The sequence below is a fragment of the Oncorhynchus mykiss genome, chromosome 29, assembly GCF_057628025.1.
Source record: "Oncorhynchus mykiss isolate SJ-2025 chromosome 29, ASM5762802v1, whole genome shotgun sequence".
NCBI classification, from domain to species: Eukaryota; Metazoa; Chordata; class Actinopteri; order Salmoniformes; family Salmonidae; genus Oncorhynchus; species Oncorhynchus mykiss.
In genome coordinates, this window is record NC_143050.1 from 18,167,015 (window position 1) to 18,175,000 (window position 7,986).

Genomic DNA, 7,986 nt, shown 5'->3' on the forward strand with positions numbered 1-7,986 from the left:
CTGCTGCTGTTACTACTGTTACTGCTGCTGCTGTTATTGCTGCTGCTGCTGCTGTTACTACTGTTGCTGCTGCTGCTGCTGTTACTACTGTTGCTGCTGCTGCTGCTGTTACTACTGTTGCTGCTGCTGCTGTTACTACAGTTGCTGCTGCTGTCACTACTGTTGCTGCTGCTACTGCTGTTACTACTGTTGCTGCTGCTACTACTGTCGATGCTGCTGTCACTACTGTTGCTGCTGCTGCTACTACTGTTGCTGCTGCTGCTACTACTGTTGCTGCTGTTACTACTGCTGTTGCTGCTGCTGCTACTACTGTTGCTGCTGCTACTACTGTTGCTGCTGTTACTACTGTTGTTGCTGCTACTACTGTCGATGCTGCTGTCACTACTGTTGCTGCTGCTGCTGCTACTGTTGCTGCTGCTGCTACTACTGTTGCTGCTGTTACTACTGCTGTTGCTGCTGCTGCTACTACTGTTGTTGCTGCTACTACTGTTGCTGCTGCTGCTACTACTGTTGCTGCTGCTACTACTGTTGCTGCTGCTGCTACTACTGTTGCTGCTGCTACTACTGTTGCTGCTGTTACTACTGCTGTTGCTGCTGCTGCTACTACTGTTGCTGCTGCTACTACTGTTGCTGCTGCTACTACTGCTGTTGCTGCTGGAGCTTTTACGACTTTCGCTGTTGCAGCTGTTACTACTTTCACTGCTGCTGCTAATTCTACTATTGTTATTGCTGCTGCTGTTACTACTGTTGTTGTTGCTGCTGTTACTACTGTTGTTGCTGCTGCTGTTACTACTGTTGTTGCTGCTGCTGTTACTACTGTTGTTGCTGCTGCTGTTACTACTGTCGCTGTTGCAGCTGTTACTACTTTCGCTGCTGCTGCTGTTACTACTGTCGCTGCTGCTGCTGTTACTACTGTTGTTGCTGCTGCTGTTACTACTGTTGTTGCTGCTGCTGCTGTTACTACTGTTGTTGCTGCTGCTGCTGTTACTACTGTTGTTGTTGCTGCTGCTGTTACTACTGTTGCTGCTGCTGCTACTACTGTTGCTGCTGCTACTACTGTTGCTGCTGTTACTACTGTTGTCGCTGCTACTACTGTCGATGCTGCTGTCACTACTGTTGCTGCTGCTGCTACTACTGTTGCTGCTGCTGCTACTACTGTTGCTGCTGTTACTACTGCTGTTGCTGCTGCTGCTACTACTGTTGCTGCTGCTACTACTGTTGCTGCTGCTGCTACTACTGTTGCTGCTGCTACTACTGTTGCTGCTGCTGCTACTACTGTTGCTGCTGCTACTACTGTTGCTGCTGTTACTACTGCTGTTGCTGCTGCTGCTACTACTGTTGCTGCTGCTACTACTGTTGCTGCTGCTACTACTGCTGTTGCTGCTGGAGCTTTTACGACTTTCGCTGTTGCAGCTGTTACTACTTTCGCTGCTGCTGCTGTTACTACTGTTGTTGTTGCTGCTGCTGTTACTACTGTTGTTGTTGCTGCTGTTACTACTGTTGTTGCTGCTGCTGTTACTACTGTTGTTGCTGCTGCTGTTACTACTGTTGTTGCTGCTGCTGTTACTACTGTCGCTGTTGCAGCTGTTACTACTTTCGCTGCTGCTGCTGTTACTACTGTCGCTGCTGCTGCTGTTACTACTGTTGTTGCTGCTGCTGTTACTACTGTTGTTGCTGCTGCTGTTACTACTGTCACTGCTGCTGTTACTACTGTTGTTGCTGCTGCTGCTGTTACTACTGTTGTTGTTGCTGCTGCTGTTACTACTGTCGCTGTTGCAGCTGTTACTACTTTTGCTGCTGCTGCTGTTACTACTGTTGCTGCTGCTGCTGTTACTACTATTGTTGCTGCTGCTGTTACTACTGTCACTGCTGCTGTTACTACTGTTGCTGCTGCTGCTGTTACTACTGTTGCTGCTGCTGCTGGTACTACTGCCGCTGCTGCTGCTGCTACTACTGTCACTGCTGCTGCTGTTACTACTGCTGCTGCTGCCATATGAATTAATTTGGCTCCGTGTCTCTTCCACAGGAATCCCAGATTAAAAGTAAATCCTCTAAGCATTAACAGAGGAGTCGTGGCCCCCTGCAGCAAAATGCTGTTGCATGGAATGGAGGGCCACTCTGCCACATAAGAGGAGACGATTACCAGATACATCAAATTATATAAAATAGGAATATATGAACGTGAAAATGGGGCGTGTGATTTCTGGGTCTGATGATTTCAGTGAATATCTGACTGTAATATCTCAAGGTTGGCTGTCAGATTAGATCTGACATGAAAGAGGTGCTACATCATCATGTAAGAGGTGCTACATCATCATGGAAGAGGTGCTACATCATCATGAAAGAGGTGCTACATCATCATGTAAGAGGTGCTACATCATCATGGAAGAGGTGCTACATCATCATGAAAGAGGTGCTACATCATCATGGAAGAGGTGCTACATCATCATGGAAGAGGTGCTACATCATCATGGAAGCTTTGCCATGTTGGCATTTCACTCTCCCTGTTATTGCATTTCTCAGTCAGTCTATCGGTACTGTAGTGGATTCACACAGCCTGCTATAGAATCGACTAGCTTGCAAGGCAATACTGCACACACATTATTTTTTTAAAACTCAATATACATGCATTAACCTTTTTTATACAGTTATATTACTTGGCAAATACAGGAAAGACTTAAAACACTTTAAATTCCCTTTCTTCCTTGCTCCGTTTCTATAACAATATTTCCATCTCAATCATTTCTATTTACCCTATAACTAGCCATGTTGATATTACCTCAAAATGGTTCAGGAAATACGGGAGTACATTTTTTATAAGTTGATTTGGCCCCTACAACACATCCAGTTGAACTAAAGTATAAATTAAAAGCAGAGAATACCCATTAATAAATAAAAATCCACAATTAGAATTGAGGACAAGGTTTGTTTAGCTAGCACTGGGTAATTGTTGGATGTGGCAGCATATCTATTTTAAATGGATTAGTGTACTTGGAATAGTTTTTTGCTACTGTCACTCTGTTCTTGCTTCTCAGTTAGAGCATGGTGGTGGTTGGGAGTGAAGTTGAAATGGACATGCAGACGCGAGGCGAGGCCGAGCCAGCCTGTATCATCTGTTGAGACCATAAGCCACCCACTCCTCCTGCTCACGCTCCCTCCCTCCTCTCTCTGTTGGAATTATGTGCACATCGTCACATACCCTGGCCGGTATCACAGTTTAGAGATACAATAGGCTCTTCTTTTTGTTGCTGTTATTGTTTGTGTATTGTTGTATTGTACATGTGTGTGACTGTCCTTGTCTATCAGTGGTTTGTTGCTTGTCGTGTTTTGTGTTTTTTGTGGACCTTAGGAAGAGTAGCTGCTGCTTCTGCAAAAGCTAATGCGGATCCTAATAAGCAAACAAATAAATACAAATAGCACAGGAAATGACCTCTCCACCTGCATGCACATTTATATTTGCCTTTGTTTATGTAAGTGTGGGGAGGACTGAATTTGTATTCAGGCCAATATTCTAGTGTGCAATATAATGAGTTAGCTTTGTGTATCACTTCAAATTGAAGACGCCCTCTCTCTTTTTTCTCTTCCTGCCTCTCGGCCTCCCTTCCTTGTCACACTCTCCTCTCCTCTCCTGCACTTGTCCTGCGTGAACAATGAGGCAGCTGATTGAGTCACAATTTCTCCCCTCTCTCTCTCTCTCTCTCTCTCTCTCTCTCTCTCTCTCTCTCTCACTCCCTCTCCCACACACACACATACACAAGCCCTTCCATTCCCTCTGTTGCTTCCCTGTTTCACAACCTCTGTCTCGTCCTTTTCCCTTAGGCTGCTATTCACTCTGCTTTCTCTCCCTACACTTACATGTATTTCTTTATTTCAAAACATTTCCTAATCTTTCCTTCTCTCTTAGTAAGTCTCTCCTTCCCCTCTTCCTTTGATTCATCCATGTCATCTGCCTCTCTTCCTCTCTCTGCATATTTCTCTGCATCTTTTGGTCTGTGAGCAGTGCACTACTCGCTCCTCTCTTCCTCGCTCTCTTTTTCTCTCTCACTTTTTCTCATTCTCTCTCTCTCTCTCTCTGGTCTACAGCAGTGATTCTTTAATCCCTTCTTACACGATCTCTTTCTCCTTCAGCTGATGAAAACCTAAAAGAGTAAGAACATGGAAACCCTCCCTATGACAAACCCTCCCAGTAAACAAACGCTGGATAATAACCTTCAGAATCTCGTACAGTCCTGTATACTAATTGTTATCGCACCAATGAGGAAATCACAACACAATTCATCCTTCTGTTAGCTGACTACAGGACGATTTTCTATATAAATGTGTATAAATGTGAATAAAAACACACCTTGTGTTGTAAAAGATACAGATCGGAAGCTGTAAGTCTGTCTCTTCTGGAGTTGTGAGTCTGTCTCCTCTGGAGTTGTGAGTCTGTCTCCTCTGGAGTTGTGAGTCTGTCTCCTCTGGAGTTGTGAGTCTGTCTCCTCTGGAGCGTGTGGGTCCTGCAGCGTGTGGGTCCTGCAGCGTGTGGGTCCTGCAGCGTGTGGGTCCTGGAGCGTGTGGGTCCTGGAGCGTGTGGGTCCTGGAGCGTGTGGGTCCTGCAGCGTGTGGGTCCTGGAGCGTGTGGGTTCTGGAGTGTGTGGGTCCTGGAGCGTGTGGGTCCTGCAGCGTGTGGGTCCTGCAGCGTGTGGGTCCTGGAAAGTGTAGGTCCTGGGGCGTGTGGGTCCTGCAGCGTGTGGGTTCTGGAGTGTGTGGGTCCTGGAGCGTGTGGGTCCTGGAGCATGTGGGTCCTGGTGCAGTGGATGAAAAGAACAGTTCACCTCGAGGATTCAGACCACCACGCTTGCAGGCAGCCCTACTGCCTTAGGCCTTGGTGTGGACTTGAATTTTCCCATTAAAAAAATCACTGAGTAAATGCTGCTGGCTGTGTGAGTACCAGGGTATGCTCTATCCCAGTAGAGCCCTCGCGTTGATTCCCGGAATGTCTGATCTCAAAGCCATATCCAGATCGGAACTGAGACTCCACATTCTCAGCTGAGTCCACAATTATCTTGTCCATTTCCCTCTCAAAGCTGGGCGGAATGGGCTGGAATATATTTAGGAGACTGGATATTTTTGACTGATCTAAAAAGAGAAGAAGTGGGTTGCTATATCAGGGTTTAGCCTCGGGTAAGATCCTGTTGCCCCATTCTATACCTCAGTTCCTTTACCAAAAATGAATCCCACCAAGTACTTTAATCTTCTACGAAGACAGAAATGTGTTCTTGAATTAACAGCATTGGGAGCATTAAACCCTGGCCGTGTCAACCATTGGACTTGATATTCTAAAAACAAACTGAGGCCAATCACAAGACATGATACTCAGTCTACTTCAAAGACTTGATATCTTCAGCCTTGCTTGTATGAGGGTAGCGTTCTTGAAACTTTTGTGAAAGTTTATTTTAGGTCGTCTTGTTCTGACATCAGTAGAGACAGCTCCCTCTCTGTGTTGATCAGAGTGGCTGAAATGTCTCTCCAGTCACACCTGTGGTTTGGTACTATGCGGAAGCGTCAGTCTCTGACAGTCTGTGAAGGAAACAGACACAGGCATGTGTGAGCGCTGTACTAATAATAAAGTACAATCATAATATAAAATAAAAATACATTTCATTTACATAGCGCTTTTCATTACAGTCTTATCTCAAAGCTCTACATAGGCAAAAAGAAAAAATAATGATCAAAAATTAATATACTATAAATACATCATACATTTAGAATGAAGACAGACAATGTCATCCAATCATGGTCAAAATCCTGCTAGAACTTGAGAAGGGGTCACAGGTTAGAATTTGTATTGTGACAAAATGACGTGTTACGATGATTAATGAATGGTGAAAAGCGCAATAAGATACTGCATTAATCGGAATAAATGCTAGAGAATCATTTGACCATCTATCCCTCCATTCATTGATCATTGGTTGTACTTACAGTGTGAACCCTTCCAGGTGTCGGTTATAACACTCAGTAATAATACCACACGGAGCTCTGGAGGAAGCTATTGGTGTGAGAGCAGAACCAGTCTTGATGCAAGAACTCTTTAAATCTTTTCACATAGGTTTGGTCCTTTATAATTCAGAGATTTAGCAGAAGTAAATGCACAAAAATGCCTTTTATGCACCTTTTAATACGGTGAACAGCATTTAGCCAACGCTCCTATGGGTAATGGGTCATGTCGAGCGGGAAACGATGAGCACATTGGAGAATTAGCATTTAAATGTATTCAGAATGCAGACCCATGTCTCACATTGGACTGCAATGATGTGTGAGAAACACCTGTGATAACACCCTTTCTAAGTAGTGGGAAGCATGAAAGAGACTTGAACAACATTCACATATATGTGTGTGAATAAAACTGCATTTATGTAGGGCTATAGCTGTGAGGGTGTATGTGAATATGTGAGTGTGTGTGTGTGTGTGTGTGTGTGTGTGTGTGTGTGTGTGTGTGTGTGTGTGTGTTAGTGCACGACTCAAGAGTGTGTGTGATCCTTGCTCTAGCAGTTGAACTATTCTGCACACACCACCGCCTCATCTCTGCCTCTCAATTGATCATTTAGTGAGGGATGGAAGGGAGAAGGAGGTGGAGTGAGAGAAGGAGTGACAGAGGGAGTGACAGAGGGAGAGAGAGCGAGGGAGTGACAGAGGGAGAGGGAGTGACAGAGGGAGAGAGAGAGAGGGAGTGACAGATGGAGAGAGAGGGAGAGAGGGAGAGAGAGAGGGAGAGAGAGGGAGCAGGAAAGGGAAAGGGAGATGACAGGGAAGAGAGTCGGGGGTCATGAACTCATTGGAGAATAAGTTGGAGGCAGGAATTGCTGTCAGCTTGAGCAATGGTTCACCTAATTGGAGACTGAGGTCAACCAGGGACAGGGAAGGGGCACTGGTCAATTCTGAGGAGAACCTAACGCTGCTCAAACACAATCCTTAACACGTTCTGCTGTGTGTGAAGGGGTATTATCAATGTGATTTTGTGGAAGATTGCTTTGGTATTTGTTGAGTATATGTGCTCTAAATGTGTGATGGAGATGCTGTGAATGCTTACATATGTTTTATATGTGGGGCTTCTGTACAGTATTTGATTGTGAATTCATGTGAATGTGATAATGTTGTGATTGTCTGAATTAGTCAGTCCAGAGTCATATACTGTATATATACACTCTTAGAAAAAAAGGTGCTATCTAGAACCTAAAAGGATTCATTAGCTGTCCCAACACGAGAACCCTTTGAAGAACCCTTTTTGGTTCCATGTAGAACTCTTTTGGTTCCAGGTAGAACTCTTTTGGGTTCCAGGTAGAACTCTTTCCACACAGGGTTCTACCAGGAACCCGAAAGGCTTCTCCTATGGGGCAGCCGAAGAACCCTTTCAGAGCCCTCTTTTCTAAGAGTGTAGAGAGCTCAGCCAGGTGGTAGAATGGCTGCCATGTTATTATCAAAATGTTTGTAATGTAACAATATGAAAGCACCTCTGACAGTTCCCTATGAAAGGACCAATGATGTATATAAACCCTGGATTGCTGATGCTATGTATTGGCCATTGAGGCTTTGAAGCCACCGATCGGCCATATTGGCCCACCCTAGTAGGAGCAGTCCTCCATAGGAATGAATGGAATTCTACAGTACTTCAATTAAATGTTTCAAGCACAAAATTACATGTTACAGTTTGTAGTGGGGACAGTAACATTAGTAATCTCAAAAAATGAGACTTTCAGGGAAATGTTGTTCTATATTTTTTCATCTGTTTTTTTTTTAATGTTTAGCTCACATAATATAATTTCAAAGTAGGCATTAAGATATCTGTTATATAGTAAATGTGACAAAAAATGAAAGTAGAATAATAAATGCATTTCTATTGCTTACAAAATATTTTGTACAATGCTGAGGAAGATTTCAACACAGCGGCCACTATCAGTCGTCTAGTGTACATATAAATCATCGTAAAGGAGCCGCTGTAAACAA

General features: G+C 44.4%; 1 protein-coding gene across 1 annotated transcript in view; it reads right to left on the reverse strand.

Annotated features, from left to right (window-relative positions):
- LOC110510000 (leucine-rich repeat transmembrane protein FLRT1-like) overlaps nt 1–7,986 on the reverse strand; it is a 61,321-nt gene that overhangs the window by 24,071 nt on the left and 29,264 nt on the right. The window contains exon 2 of the mRNA XM_021591260.3: nt 4,346–5,562. The gene's annotated coding sequence lies outside the window, so the exon portion shown is untranslated. The remainder of the gene's footprint in view (nt 1–4,345; nt 5,563–7,986) is intronic.